At 41.3% G+C, this 15,960-nt stretch overlaps 1 protein-coding gene across 3 annotated transcripts in view; it reads left to right on the forward strand.

Moving 5' to 3' along the window:
* Positions 1 to 15,960, forward strand: part of SEMA3A (semaphorin 3A) — a 170,935-nt gene that overhangs the window by 114,185 nt on the left and 40,790 nt on the right. The window lies entirely within an intron of this gene.

Here is a 15,960-nt window from a genome sequence, read left to right on the forward strand (position 1 = left end):
CCGAGCAGGTCGGAGCAGCTTCCCCTGGTACCAAGGAGTTCCCTGGTGAACCACACGCAGCGCTTGCTGTACACCGTCCACAGCAGCATTCGTGCAAGGGCTGAGGGCATGGCTGGAGGCAAGAAGGCAGAAATGGCAGTGCAGTGTAGCAAAGCAAATGCTAAGCAACGCAAAAGCAATGTACTGAAGGCAGTTTTCAAGCTGAAGGTTAGGGGAGTGGAAGGAAAGCTTGGAGCTGCTCTCATCTTCCCTGACTTGAGCACAGGGGATCTGGCCTTAAATTGTTAACATTTTGTAAAATGAATAGCCATAAACATTTATTTTAAAAGCAAAACCGAGTTGGGCTGCAGAAGATTTGAAAGGAAATGAAATCACAAAAGCTGCGTTAAGATAGTATTATAAATCTGGTTTGCACCCCAGAAAAGTGAGGGAATACTGGCCTCGCTCACCCTCTTTACTAGACCTGGGGTTAAGAGAGACTGTCAGTCTGGATTTCCAGCCTTGGCTTGGAATTTCCTTGCTTTTTATGGGTTTAGACCAGCTCTATGATATTATTTTAGCATACTTTCCATGGCTTAATTTTTAAAGTGGGGTAGTAGCTGTGCTTAGTCCCCTGGGGTTATTGTCCTTGGTAATCTTTACGGTTACATAAACAGCTGAGAATTATAGAAGCTGAGCGACTGTTCAATAAAAAGAAAATGCCCTCTTAAATTTCACAGGCTCCAAGGCAGGAAACGTGGACTTGATACTCTCCTGGCATTCATACAGAACTTTAGACATCACTTTATGTCGTTTCCGCTTATGGCAGTTTGTAAGATGTCCCAGCGCTGGCAACATGCACACATAATTTTGAAAATATATGTATTGCACAGTAGAGGAATGTATGGCAAGAGAAAGACAAGATTGCAGCTAGTTTATAGGATTTTTACCTCTCCAATAAAATATATTAAATGTGTCAAGATGTTTAGAAATGAATATTTGTTCTCTTGCAACGACTCTTGTTGAGACTTGGGTGTGTTCAGTTGCTGCATCCTTGAATATACAATTTGTCTTTGGTCATCCACACCAATCCCATTTCCCACCTATACATACCCACTGATGCCTCCCTCTTCTGTGCCACTCCTTGTCCCTAAATGCCTTTCTAGTTTCCCACTTTCCAGCTCACCTCCTACACATTCCCAATCCAGATATACAGAAGGCATTAAAATGCTACCAGAGGTAGGCAGATGTGGAAAACAGCTGACCTGCCAGCATAGATAGGACCTGACTATCCTGGTACCTGGGGGTTATTTCATAAATTACATCTGAGATATTCTTGCAGAGAGGAGGTGATGGATGCTACGAATACAATAAATCTCCAGCAAGAAAAGAGCTATTATTTAAATAAAGGACATTAAAAAAAAAAAAAAAGGTATGAACTGCATATGAATATATTTAGTTTTCAAATTAGAAGTCTTAAACCATGGGGGGAAAGAAATTAGAAAAAGCTGCCCAATAGAAGTAGTCAGTGAGGCAGCCCAGCTGGTTTTAAGAGGAACTTAGACAACATTTTGTGTTTTGTCATATAACACGCTTGCCTGACATCGCAAGGGACTGCAGTGAGTAGACTAAGAAGTCTCCCTCAGGTCTCCATTCCCATAAATTTACAAGGGTGTATTTAAACGACCTTACCAGTGAAAACGGTGAGGGGATTTTTTGTTGTCCTTTTGTGTTTGTTTATTTTTTTTTTTTGCCACAAGGATCTCTTGAATTTAAAATATGCATTTCTATATTTGAACTGAATTAGTCAGCTGATGTCTCCTATCATGCAGGCTGCAGTGTGCACCAAGTCCCACGCTTTCCCACCACTGCTTATACAGGCATGAACAACTCCGACCCTTGCAGGAGCAAAACATGTCCATATATGCAAGTCTCATTTCTCATTCAATACACCCTGCCACCCCCATTCCCATTATCTTCATTGCTAAGAATAGTAATAAATAATTTCACAGTGATAAATTCCATGTGTGACAAATGTTAATGTCACCTAACAGAGTGCTAGGAAGTACTCAGAAACTATGGTGACGGTGGCATAATAATGCGAACAGAATGGCATACAAACTCAATTTACAGGGTTTTTTTTTTCCTCCCTTAAGTCTGTGGATCCAAGACTCTCAAATTTGAGAGATTGAATGTGAATTTAAAATTGTTTTTCTCATTGCAATCTAACAGTCTTCTCTATATACATTTTTATTACAACGCGCTCATCTTCTCTTAGAAGAAATGTAGAATTTCTGAAATCACAAATTAATCACTTATTTCTTAATATTATTACTTGGTGTTTATACTGTCACTAACCTGAAATGGTTACAACTCAGGGTGCAATATGTCCAGCTGAATACCTAATCAGAAGATACTCGTGTATTTGAACCAGTTGACTCATCCTGTCTGATAGGTGCTCTCTGTATCTTTATACAAAGTAAGAAAAACATTCTATTCAGAAATCAAAGACCAAGTAGCATTTAGAGAATATGTTTTACAGTTCCTCTGGATGTGAGGAAGATGATGAGTAAAGACAACCAGAAAAAATTATAATCTCCCATCAAATGTCCTGAATGAAATTCTTTTAAATCCTTCGAGGAAACAGATCTCTCTCTCCCTCCTCCTCCCTATAGTCTACGATTAGGTCATTTTCTTCATTAAATTTCAGTGCTGTGGATGAGATTTTGTTGTGTTTATGTATGAAAAATTGGTAAAAGTAGCCAAAGAATAAGTTTTGAGGCTGGAGTGGAAAAAGCAGGTAGGAATGATGAAGCAGAAGAGGACATTTCCCTGGTTTGACCGCACATTTTGAGAGTTTTCTGACACTCTAGAGAATGTGACCTGGGGCAAAAAGACTTGCATCAGTAAACAAATTGGTCTGAGTTATAGCCACAACCTGCTTGGGAAAGTTAGGATACAAATTAGTCCAGAAACACCTGACTTAGGATATGTGTATATTACATGGTTAACCATGGGCTCATTTATGGGTTTTAGCTTGGTCAGCCTTATTATCCACACCAAAAAATAATAGCTGGGAGTGTAGATTAGAAGCCATGCTTTGCTGCAATTCATACTGTGACTCTTTTGATAGAGAATATAAAATCAAAAGTAATGGGAGAGCTCAGAGTGCTTTGTGCGCTGTTTCCACTGGAGACCAGAAGTTTGTCTGCTGCACACAGTATGGTTTTAGGAAAGAAGTTCATAAGCTCTCAAAACAAGCACTGTGGGATATGACTCCAGTCCCAAACAGATCAGTGCATAGTCTCTCACTAAACAGAGACTTGGAGGTGATTGCCAGCTTGGGGATCTCCACTCATTCGTGTACATTGAATTCATCTATTGGTGATGTCCCTCAGAACTGCTAAATTTTAGGGGGTTTATGTCAGCGGTGAATATGATATCAGGTCAACAACCCAGTAAATCCTGGTGAGCTTCATGTCAAGAGAGACCTGAGAATGTAGCCCTTCCCATCGCCTATGCTCTGACTTCTCTGGGGAGGAAATTGGATGAAAGAGCCAGAACAAGCTCTGGCTAGATGCTAGATGCAGATAAATCAGTGCACCTGGCTGTATAGGGCAAATCAAGTGATCTTGCTTGGGTGGTCAGAATCAAATTTGATGACCCAGGTGAGTTGCTTTTTATAGACAAGGATTTAGATAAGTAAATCTGAGTCTCATCTGCCACCTCCAGCAGTAGGAGCTGTGTAAAAACCCATCTCCATGAGTATACTCCACGAGTCACACTCGAACGTGGATGTCTCCAGCTCTGCACCCTTCTCACACTGAATAATAAACACGAGCAATTCTGATTATCAGTAGTCTCAGTGATATTCTATGTTCTCTAGAAAGCTTTTTTTTTTTTTTAAAGTGGGAAGGATTGTTTGTTTGTATGTATTTATTTCAATGGATAACTTGTAGAGTTGGCAATGGACAGCTTTGTATTGTAAAGTGATGGTCTGTTCACATAAAGAAGGTGACAAACTCAGTATATAACTCAAGCAGTGGTAGCTGTGGCTGTAATCTCTACGATAAAGCTTTGTGTACTACTTTCGGTTACTATATGATTAAAAGGACCATGTCTATACATATATGTATAAAAATATAAACACATTACCCACATGCATCAGTTCACAGGAAGCCTCTCCTCTTGCCCTGGAGATGAATTTCAATATGGAAAAAAGGGTAATTTGTCCAGGACAGGTGTAATGTTCAGGTTCTAAGACTACACTTTGCTCTGCTTTTGTGTAGGCCCCACTTGAAATTACACAAGATAATTTTCTTTGTAATTATTATTTTTACAAAGATCCAAATCAGCTTAAGGAAAAGAAAAGTTCAGATTAGGTGGCCTGATGCCAAAGACAAAGCGTATGTGTTATAGGCCTTGCAATTTCAAGTAGGTTTCCCATGATCTCTGAGATCTCCATGAGGGCTCACTGCAGCTCCGATGCTTGGAAAACAGTGACTTTTAGCTACCAAATTATGCCTCCTTTCCCATTCACAAAAGTAACTAACCAGTTTTTCAAGAAAAGTTAAGCAGAAATCTGCTTGTAGGGAATCACACAGCAGAATACTAATGGATTTGAACAAAGCTGGAGTGGGTCTGTTACAGCCCCCTTCATTGGGATATGACATACATCTGAATCTTTTTTTTTTTAATGTTCTTGTGTTGGGGTTTTTTTCCTCTTCTGCTCTAGCCATCAATTTAATGAGTGTTGACCCTGTCAATACCAATTTCCTCTTCTCAGGCCACCACGTTCAGAGTTTGGTGGGCATTCAATAGAGATTTACTGTTGACTGGGTAATTTGAGTTCATGTGTGTGGTGAAAAATTAGTGAGGAGAATTACCCAGAAAAGTGGATGCCATGACAATGCATGTCACCATGGTGTGACCAGCTCTGCTGACATAGGTTTCAAAAGCTCTCCCCCTGTGAAAATGGGGCCTGTTTGCAAATTAATTAGTTTCTGGCAGCAGCTTGATTGTTGACCCAAAGTTTGTAGAGTGGAAAAACAATCAGATTAGTGTGTTCAATATAAAGGCCCAGCGCAGCACTCAAGTGCAGTTTGCCAAACTGTTCAAGCCATGAATAGAGTGAAACAAATTCTTTTTTGAGAAGCCAAGGCAAAGGTTAAGTGTGATGTGACTAGAGCACGCTGGCGGTGGGGCGGTGGGGGGAGAATTAGAGGTTTCAGCCACCAAAAAAAATAGGGAGTGCTGAGTGAGTTGCATTGAATTTAATGAAATTCACAGCTTCAGACGCAAAAGTGTTTGGCAATGTTTTAGTCTGTGTTAAAGGGAGAAATAAGATGGCTTTGTTTTAAGAAGTTTTCTTTGTACAGCCATGTGGGACACCAGGGACTGAGCCTCTAAAGGGTATTAGAGACACTTCCTGAGCCTCCATGCTGTTTCTAAGCACCTGCAGACTTAGGTTTGTACCAGTTCCTCCCCGCCACACACTAACTCCCTTTATCTGTAATGATTCAATCCAAGCTCTCCATTCACCACCTCTAACATTTGGGCAGGTTTCTTCTTTCAAATAGTGCTGGTGCTGAGACTCACAAGCAAACGTATTGGAAATCAACCCTTGCAAATAGATAGACTCACTAAAATTTGCTATTCAGGTACTGAGACAAAATTTAGATACTAAAAAATATCACAGGTCAGATCATTAGCTGATAATAAATGACAATATTCCCAATGCAACCAAGAAAGGTCTACTGATTTCCACTCACTGCAATGCTCATTTCATTAGTATGCTTTATTCCTTCAATGGCTTTTTTCTATATATCTGCCCTTCAACATCCATTTATGGCATTTGCTTTTATTTATGCTCTTATAATATTTCCTTTATATCAAACAACCCCTATGCATTTTTTTTAGTTATTATTTTCCCAGTATGACAAATAGAAAGAAAGAAAAAGCCAAGAAATGTGGAGGAGACCACGTTCATGGGCAGTTGATATAGTCTTCTCTTGAGCCAATGTCTTGGCCTTGTTGGCCTGGATCAGAATACCTGACAACCAGGGCAATGGGAGGACAGAGCAGCTGAGTTTAAAACATGAAGGGCTCCACCACCCCATCAAGTGACAGATGCCCAGCACACCCAGCAGAGTTGACGATGTGAGGATGCAGCCCCTTAGTCTGTTCCTACCGCTTTCCTCCATTCCATGAAACTACAGCTGCTGGTTTGCAACCTATGCAAACTTTGTGATTTTTTCTCGGTAATGGGGCTGAACCTAACCCCCTTTACACTAACATTCCTGAACCGTGAATTGCTTGTCCCAAAAGGCATTCAGTGTTGCTTGCAATTAACACAACTGATTGCTCAAAGGCGGCACCTGATGTGGCATGTAGCCAGCTGGAAACATAATTGCCTCCTTAGATGGAGAAACATCCATTTCAGAGTGGAGTTTGTGATGACGAAATTTTTAGTTCAAAGCAAGCCAGGTATGTGAATACCTGGTCTATACATTAAAATTGCAGCCAGCCCTAGACACAACTGAATTAAGCTGCAGACTCAAAACCTCCCTTTCTCTCTGTCTCCATAACTTCCCCTTCTCTTTGTTCATGAAATCGTGTAAATTCCAGTCTGAATGCTTGTAAGGCTAAGTAATTGCTTTTGTTCTTTGGGTTATTTAATTACAAATCTCAGTAGATGACAGGTCCTCTGCACTAAAGGAAGACATCACATTTGCACAGTTACAGAATCCCAACACAAATGTGTGTGGCAAATCAGTGACTGCAGATTTATTCATGTCCTCTGGGACCTGCACTGCCTTTTCAGCTTAGCATGCAATATGATTTAAATTACAGCTTGTGCAGAGCTGTGCCTTGGGATTACACTCCATGTTTCCAACTGTTTATAGTTCAGTGAGCTTTAACCTCTGTGATTCTGAAAATTAAATAATGTCACGGCTGATATCAAACTGATGGCTGGTACTAGATTGCTAAATACTGTCTTGTATTAAAAGCCTATTTTTACAACAAAGTGAAAACATCAATGTATTTAAAACATTGATAATACATTCAGGTAGTTCAAGAGCACAATTCAAATGTCACACTAGCAAAGAATCGCAAAGCTAACATTAAGCTTCATTCTCAAGGACCTATTCTGACTTCTGTATTTAGCAGAGTTGTGGCTGTGACACAAAGAGTGTGTAAGATGAAGGAAAGAAGATACAGTATCTGATGTAGTTAAATTCAGGTTTGTTAATTCCTTGCAGATTTTATAGTTTCATTATTTCTGAAATACTATGACATATCAAATCTTACATCTTGAAACCCCTTTTGTTCTGTAAGTGTAGGACATCTTAATATTTCCGTGGCTGTTCAACAGAGGAGGAGAGAAAACACCTAGGTACAAAACTGTATATTTAATATTGTATGTAATTTCCCAGCAGGTCAATTTTCACCCTTTTCAGGGTTTTAATTGATACAAAATCTTTTGGTGATTTTTCTTCATTTACTTCTGCAAACCTGGTGTTTCCAGGACAGACACTGTTCCAGTCCCACTTGAGCCACTTCACTGAGTTCTTCCCCAGGTTCCACCAGGCAACACCTGCAAAACAAAAGGGTGAAACAGATGTCACCACCAGCACCATTTAGCCCAGTAGACCCTTATTCATGACCATGGTGTCAGGAAGAGAGAACAGGAAGAGGACAAATGGGAGACAAATGGGTACTTATTTTTCACTTGTAAAGGTAGCATGTTTGACTAAATAACAGAGAAAATAAACAAAGAAACCCCAAATACCTTATTCACAGGTTCACAGTTCTCAGATATGATGGACAGATTAAAAAAAAACCAAAAAAAACCAAACCCTTGACAAATGGTTCCTCATTTGATGCCTTTACGTTTTGACAGTGCAATAGATCCTGAACTGCGCATTTTGCTGCATTGCCGAAGCGGTATTTCTTTTTCCCCTGGATCTTTAGAGCACCTTATATCACTTATCTCAGGATTCAATGCCTAGCTTCTAGGTTTCAAAGTTATCTCTAAAGCATCCCATCCCTTGCTCTTCCATTGGATTCCATGGATTTATATCAATCTATCCTTGTTGACTACCTGGCTGTTAGATTTGATTTTCTAAACATGTAGATAGATGCTTTCACACACCATACAGTAAAAAAAGACATAGTAATGTTTATGGTAACAGTTAAGATATGTCAAGGTATACAGTTATTCACCAGCTAATAGTTGATAGAAGCAGTGAATGCCTCAAATGATGTGGTAGTGTACAGATAAATGACTATACTACTGAAAAGTAGGAACACTGCTTGTAAGAATCTTAATCTCAAAAGCAGCAGTGTCGTCTGAAAGTTTCCGTATCCAAAAGACTGTGGAGGGTAACCCGCCAAGACTGAACTCCCAGCTGATATCCCTTTTTTAGCTCTTTTTCCCTCTGTTCTCAGATCCATATTACTGGTGGCTATAGGCTGAACGTTTCACATGTTAGGAAGGCGAGACATCCTGTAGTGTTATCAGGAACAATTACCTCTTTCAAAGGCAAGGGTTAGACTCTAAATCTTTAAGACCACCATCTCTTGTACAACATCCAGCAGAATTTGATGCTCCTGAGCACTTAGGGCTGCCACAAGCATGCTAAGTAAATGAAGACAAAATAGTTCCCTTTCTGATTTACTTTTCAAGTGATAGGTTGGCCTGTGATTTTGTTAGATCCTGGATTATGGAAAAGTGTATTTATAACATATGTTTATATATATAAATTTCATTTCTTTTTGGTAGGTTTGTAAAGATTTCTGTTCAGGTAAGCGCAGCAAGATTTGCAGAAAGATTTTATTGGATGAGTCGGTATAAGAAGAAACCAGATAAACTTTCAGGGACAGAGCTTTTTTTACAGATGATCATTGAAAAAACAGAAAAAAAGTTATTTTAAAGACTGGATTACATATTTTTCCTATTCACTCCACAGCTCTTATGAAATATTTGAAAGCATTCAGTGATAAGACATTATCTGTGAATATGGCCATATATATGAGGATCGGTGTTTATTGATTCTTTTACTACCTTTTGAGCAAAGTTCAATACCCTTATAAATAGTAAAAACTGTTCCACTGATGTCAGTGAGATTAATCACATTTCCTGAGCTCTATGATAACATTTGACACCCTGTAAAATCTGACAGTCACAGCACACAGCTCTCTTCATTTAACCACCCCTTCCACCACTGTTTCCTATTCTCCTGTTTCTTTAAAGAAACTTCCACTTCCACTACCTTCCAAAGGCAGAAAAAACTCCATGAGAGGGTGTGGTGGGTTGACCCTGGCTGAGGGCCAGGTACCCACCAGAGCTGCTCTATCACTCCCCTCTTTCATTAGACAGGGGAGAAAAGGTACAATAAAAGAAAACTTACGGGTCAAGATAAGGACAGGGAGAGGTCATTCTCTAATTATCATCACGAGCAAAACAGACTGAACTTAGAGAGGGAATTCATCTTATTTATTACTAAGCAAAACAGAGCAGAGGAATGAGAAATAAAACCAAAATCTTAAAACACCTCCCCCCACCCCTCCCATCTTCCCGGGCTCAACTTCACTCCTGGCTTCAACCTCCTCCCCCTCCAGCGGCACAGGGGGACGGGGAGTGGGGGTTACGGTCAGTTCATCACGCGGTGTTTCTGCCGTTTCTTCATCCTCAGGGGGAGGACTCATTGTTCCCCCGCTCCAGCGTGGGGTCCCTCTCACGGGAGACAGTCCTTCACGGCCTTCTCCAACATGAGTCTCCTCCACGGGGTGCAGACCTTTAGGAGCAAACTGCTCCAGCGTGGGTCCCCCACGGGGTCACAAGTCCTGTCAGCAAACCTGCTCTGGCGTGGGCTCCTCTCTCCACGGATCCACAGGTCCTGCCAGGAGCTTGCTCCAGCGTGGGCTTCCCACGGGGCCACAGCCTCCTTCAGGTGCCTCCACCTGCTCCAGCGTGGGGTCCTCCACGGGCTGCAGGTGGAATCTCTACACCCCCTCATCCTTCCTCCATGGGCTGCAGGGGGACAGCCTGCTTCACCATGGTCTTCACCACGGGCTGCAGGGGAATCTTGCTCCGGCGCCTGGAGCACCTCCTGCCCCTCCTTCTGCACTGACCTTGGTGTCTGCAGATGTTCTTACATCTTCCCACTCCTCTCTCTGGCTGCAAAAGCACTCTCTAACTGTTTTTCTCTTTCTTAAATATGTTATCACAGAGGCGCTGATTGGCTTGGCCTTGGCCAGCGGCGGGTCCATCTTGGAGCCGGCTGGCATTGGCTCTGTCAGACACAGGGGAAGCTTCTAGCAGCTTCTCACAGAAGCCACCCCTGTAGCCCCCCCGCTACCAAAACCTTGCCACACCAAACCAACACAGAGGGAAAGGTGCAAAACCTTCCTGAGATACTTTACACGGACTAGTGAGTCGTCAGCTTTTTTCACAAGATTGTGTAAATGGGTTGTCATTATTAATACTCAGTTCTGCTCCATATTTGACATACTTTCAGCTCTTTTTTTTTTTTTTTTTTTTTTTTTTTTTTTTTTTGTGCTAGACCTGTTGGTAGAAAGAATTCTTTAAAAAATATTCCACATTTTCCCATTTATTACAGGACCTATATTTTTTACTGCATTTCATTCTTTTATTACCTTTAAAATACTTTTTCTAAACTTTCTGCTAATTCCTCTCCCTGCTGTTTATGTGTCACAAGCATGTGTGCTGCAAATTCCTCCCTCACTGCTTTTAAAAAATGCTAAAATTTTGAGTGTGATATACAATGTTACTTCATTCTTAAAAGTCACAGCAGTTACATCAAATATTTCTGAAATGCTGTCAGTGAATTAAAAAAAAAAAAAAAGAAAAGAAAAAAGGAGGATTTCCTTGTACAGAATAAAAGTACATACCAATTGAGCAGGATTTGAGGAGAACAACTTTCTGATAGAGCAGTACAAAAAGTAATGTTACAAGACTTTTCTGTCTCAAGAAACTCCATGTTTTCATCACACCTGTGCTCTCAAATAATTATTTTATTTTATTTTATTTTTTAATAAGCAGAACCAAGTTTCACATCATCAATAAACTAGTACATTATTTTGGTTGGGTACAAATCCTGTTAATACCTTATGTTGACTGAAGCTAAATTAAGTTGGAATCACATATTATGCTCACATGACTACTGAAAGAGGTTGTCATAACCGATGTTATCATACTGAATACCTCAGGTTGTGCTCAGGGGTTTTGCTTCCGCTTACAGATGCCTTACTACATTTTATGTTGCTGGGCTACACTGACAGATCAGTTAAAAACAGTCATTCACCCAGCCCTTTCTTCAGTCTTTGCTGCCATCCCTCATTAATCTTACTTTAATGGATTTTGTGTCAAGTGGCTTTACACTAGCTGTAAAAGTTAATTATAACAACAAAACCTTTTTCATAGTTTGACAAAATGACCTCAGTTTTGTGGCCAAATTGAAAGGATTTAACAAAGAAATTATATTACAGGAGATTGGGTAGGTTAGGAAATTGCTACAGGAGTGTTGTCTGCTGGATCTTTCCCTGGGAACTCGCTCAGTCTGATGATCGTTTTGCGATGAATAATCATCCCTTACTGAGAATTGAGATGATGGCAGAGTCCTCTCCAATTTTTTGACATGACATCTGAGAGGAGATTGTTTTTGCAGCTACATAACCCCTTCCACACACTGCAGATTGAACCTGGCAGTACAAAATTTGGAATTCTTCTTCCTGTTTTGAAACTAGATGACTTTTTTAGACAAAGGCCAAATTTGTTCACAGTGTAGGCAGAAAATAAAGTAAAAGATGTGTGGACAAAGGGTCCTGCTGGAGACAGGGTTGTGCACAAATTTCTGATAGAGAAATCTTAAGAGTTTAGATCTCCGGAGACATACGGAGGCTGAAGACGTACTTGTCAAGCCATTGTTGTTCAGTTTGGGGTTTCATGCTTTTGCCAATCATACTGCTGATGGCTGTCCCACTTTCCCTTCAGTGAAATGGGTTTGCCTTGTTAATCTCCAGCTAATTCTCACACTGAGCACAGGACTTGTCTCCTGCAACATGTCAGGAGTTTGGCTGATGGTGTTCCTGCAGGATGCCCTCCTTGCCTTCAGGGCACTTTCTTGTACCCTCTAATTTCCAAGTTGCAAAGAGGAAGAATATTCCACCAAGATATAATCACACATCTGTCAGCATTCTGGAAGGTCTGAGAAAATCACGTTAGTGGAGAGGAACAGGTTTGGTCTCTGAGTTTTGAGTCATCTGCCATAAACCGCTTGGGCATCTCTAGGGATTTGTGCTCCACCTGTGAATCTTCTGAGCTTACAAAAGGCAGGCCCATAGCATGGCTTTGATTGCCAAAAGTGTGTAACACCCCAAATCAGAAACATCTTTTGTCTTCAGTGCCTCCATGCTCCACTTCCTGCCTTAATACATCACTTTTTAACATAAAGACTATGATATTTAGTTTTTGTCACTCGTCCGGACCTCTAAAGATGTAGGTTAAACAGTTAAGGCACAGACTTTCCAGTGTTTTTATTTCCAAGCGTCAATGTCAAAAACTTCAGACAAATGACCGAGAAAGGAAGAAACAAGCTCTTAGCTGGAACTCTCGTTAGCTTTTTCTGCAGAGAGGCTAAGAAATACAGAAAATTAAGATTAAAGTATTCCTAAATGCAGACAATATGCTGCAAGCCTTCCTTTCTGTTCTGTGAAGGACACTAGTTTTCTCAGCTGCCCAATTATTCTCTCTGAGGGACAAGTAAATCAGTTTAAAATTAACAGTGTTGATTGATAGATATACAACACCTTAAAACATAGTCAGCAATGTAAAAGAGGTGTTAATTTTGGTTGTTCTTCTGTAAAGAGATAATAATCACCTCTTTTAAATTAAATAGGATGGGTATATCTTAAGCATTGTTTTGTGAGAAATCTAATTTACGTTGAGAATTAAGCTATAATTTTACTGAACTTTTGTATTCTCTTTTCTTCACCATATAATTAGTCATTACAGGGAATCAAAACTATTGTTGTCTCTTTAGAACAAAGGCTTCAGAAACTGATAATTGCATCAGAGATCAACATTTTCTTCCTTCTCCTTCCCCCGTGAGCTAAAACTTTACCCCCAAGAAATGCTCATACTGAACTATGCCTCTAAGGCTCTAAGGCAGAGGAGGCGAGAGACCTCAGAGTAGTGGTGCTGCCTGGAGATTTAGGCCTTGGCTGCTACTCAGAGGGTCATTTACTCTACTTTACAGGTGTTCAGTACCACAAATTAAGGTTGTCCTTCCCTTAAGGTCATTTAGTCCTGTGGCATCAGGAGGGGGCCAGGCACGGTGGTGCGCTGCAGACCTGCCATGCCCCCAGCCGCCCCATGGGAAGTGCCGCTGCAAGCCCCTCTCTGGCTCTTCTGGAGCTGCACCCAAAGCTCAGTCCCCTGACTGACCTTCTGGAGTTCTTCACTTCTCCTTAAAGCTACCACAGAATCATAGAATGGTAAGGGTTGGAAGGGACCTCTGGAGATCTAGTCCAAGCCCCCTTCCAAAGCAGGTTCACCTAGAGCATGTTGCACAGGATGGCATCCAGATGGGTTTTGAATATCTCCAGAGAAGGAGACTCCACAGCCTCTCTGGGCAGCCTGTTCCAGTGCTCGGTCACCCTCAGAGTGAAGAAGTTTTTCCTCATATTGAGATGGAACTTGTGGTGTTCCAGTTTGTGCCCGTTGCCCCTTGTCCTGTCACTGGGCATCACTGAAAAGAGTCTGGCCCCTTCCTCTAGACATCCACCCTTTAGGTAGTTATAAGCATTAATAAGGTCCCCTCTCAGCCTTTTCTTCAGGCTAAACAGACCCAGCTCTCTCAGCCTTTCCTCATATGAGAGGTGCTTCAGTCCCCTCATCATCTTTGTAGCCCTCCGCTGGACTGTCTCCCGTAGTTCCCTGTCTTTCTGGAACTGGGGAGCCCAGAACTGGACACAGAACTCCAGATGTGGCCTCACCAGGGCGAAGTAGAGGGGAAAGATAACCTCCCTCGACCTGCTGGCCACGCTCTTCTGAATGCACCCCAGGATGCCATTGGCCACCTTGGCCACGAGGGCACATTGCTGGCTCATGGAGAGCTTGTTGTTCACCAGGACTCCCAGGTCCTTCTCCGCAGCGCTGCTTCCCAGCAGGTCAACCCCTGACCTGTACTGGTGCATTAGGGTTATTCCTCCCCAGGTGCTATCCAGCTAGCGTGAGTTTATGTGCCTTAGTATGTTATTAACACTCAGAACTACACTTGCCCTTCTTTGCTTTTGCCCCAACTATAAATAAGTAATTCCATAAAACCCCCACCACTTAATTCAGATTTAATGTCTCTCACAATGAGAATGATCCACTGGTGACACTTAAGGTCAAAGCACTGAAACCCACGATGACTGGATTCCTGTTGCTGTATATGTAACAGTGGCACTGAGATATGGAGGGATTTACATGTGCAAAAGCTTTTTTTTTTTGTTCATGTCTTTTTGCTTGTTATGTTGCTGTTGCATCCATGTATTGAAATGATGGAAGAGGGGTATGTTAATATTATTTTTAGTACCTTTCATCCTTGAAAATCTGTAATCTTTTTATGTCACAAAAAATTCACACAAGCGGTCACTGAAACGGAGCAGCCAGATTCTGCAGAGAGGAAGATATTTTTTTTCTTAATTCTGCAAAGAGTTTTGAGTCAGAAAAAAAAAAAAAAGAGAATATGTATGCAATTGAAATTACAAGAAACCTTACCTAAACTTAATTTTATTAGCCCATATTATAATCTATGTCACCCAAATTACTTTTCCTAGTCTTTGAAAAATAGTATAAAAAACAGGATACAACTTCTAAAAAGGAGAAACTAACTGTCACAGGTAACATGGTATTTTAAGATTATCGTTGCTCAGCATCAGTCTGTCTTGATTCAAAGACAAACCGCTTGATAAATATCATCAGTCTTTAAAACTCTTTCTGATGAGAATTTCCATTGTAATATCAATGAGTGACCACAGAGCTTCTTACCCTGTGCATCCCAACCATGGCCTGCGTGCCACACATCCCCCTCCCCATGGCTTTGAAAACAGTGCTTTTAAATCAGATCTGTACTCTCTGGTCTGTCCCTGGTACTACCTTCCATGTCAGCATCTGACAGTAAGTGACCACAAAACCCTCATATTAGGTCAATAACAGCCACAAGTCCCTCGTGCAAAGAGCAATCCCACCTTGAGGATGTGGTCTGATGCCATCTGTGTTGCTGAGGAGCTTCACTGTAAGCGCTGAATCCGTGAGAGCTCCGCTGCGTTTGCCTGAGTCATCAACAACAAGAGGGATGTGAAAGCTGAAGAATTAAAATGAAGGGACTTTGGAAGAACCCCACTAAAAGCTTTGGTGTTTTGTAAACTACCTTCAAGCGTGTAAAACCACAAACCAACTTGGCTCTCTCATCACCATATATTAAAAGCTTTGTCCTCTGGTGACCTTGCCGAGGCGCCCGTGGCAGACGGCTCTGCTGTGCACCTTGGTGACTGGTGCTGCAGGTCCTCCTCCTGTGGGTAGCAGAGCTGCCTGTGATTGCAAGTTCAGATTTTCTGAGGACAGTGCTGCTTGCTTCCCCATGCTGGGTCTCAGTGGACAGGCACTGTACGTATTTATGAAGTCCTGAGTAGCTGTCTATTTTTGTTGTTGTTAAATTTTTAATTTCATCTTCCCTAGTCTAGTTGCTCTCCTCAGGGCCCCAGTCACCCTCCAGTACTTTTCATTAAATTATAGCAATTGCAGTTTTACTGAGCATAAAATTTCCCTAGTTTCCTAGAATTTTCTTGCTGTGAACTGATAAATTAGTCATTTTGACTATAAATATACAATAATAGGGGCATACAGTTCAAACTCTTTACAAAACATTTCCTGAGAGAACTGCCCTTTGGCTCCTGTCAAGCGATGAA

The sequence above is a fragment of the Balearica regulorum genome, chromosome 1, assembly GCF_011004875.1.
Source record: "Balearica regulorum gibbericeps isolate bBalReg1 chromosome 1, bBalReg1.pri, whole genome shotgun sequence".
Classification (NCBI taxonomy): Eukaryota; Metazoa; Chordata; class Aves; order Gruiformes; family Gruidae; genus Balearica; species Balearica regulorum.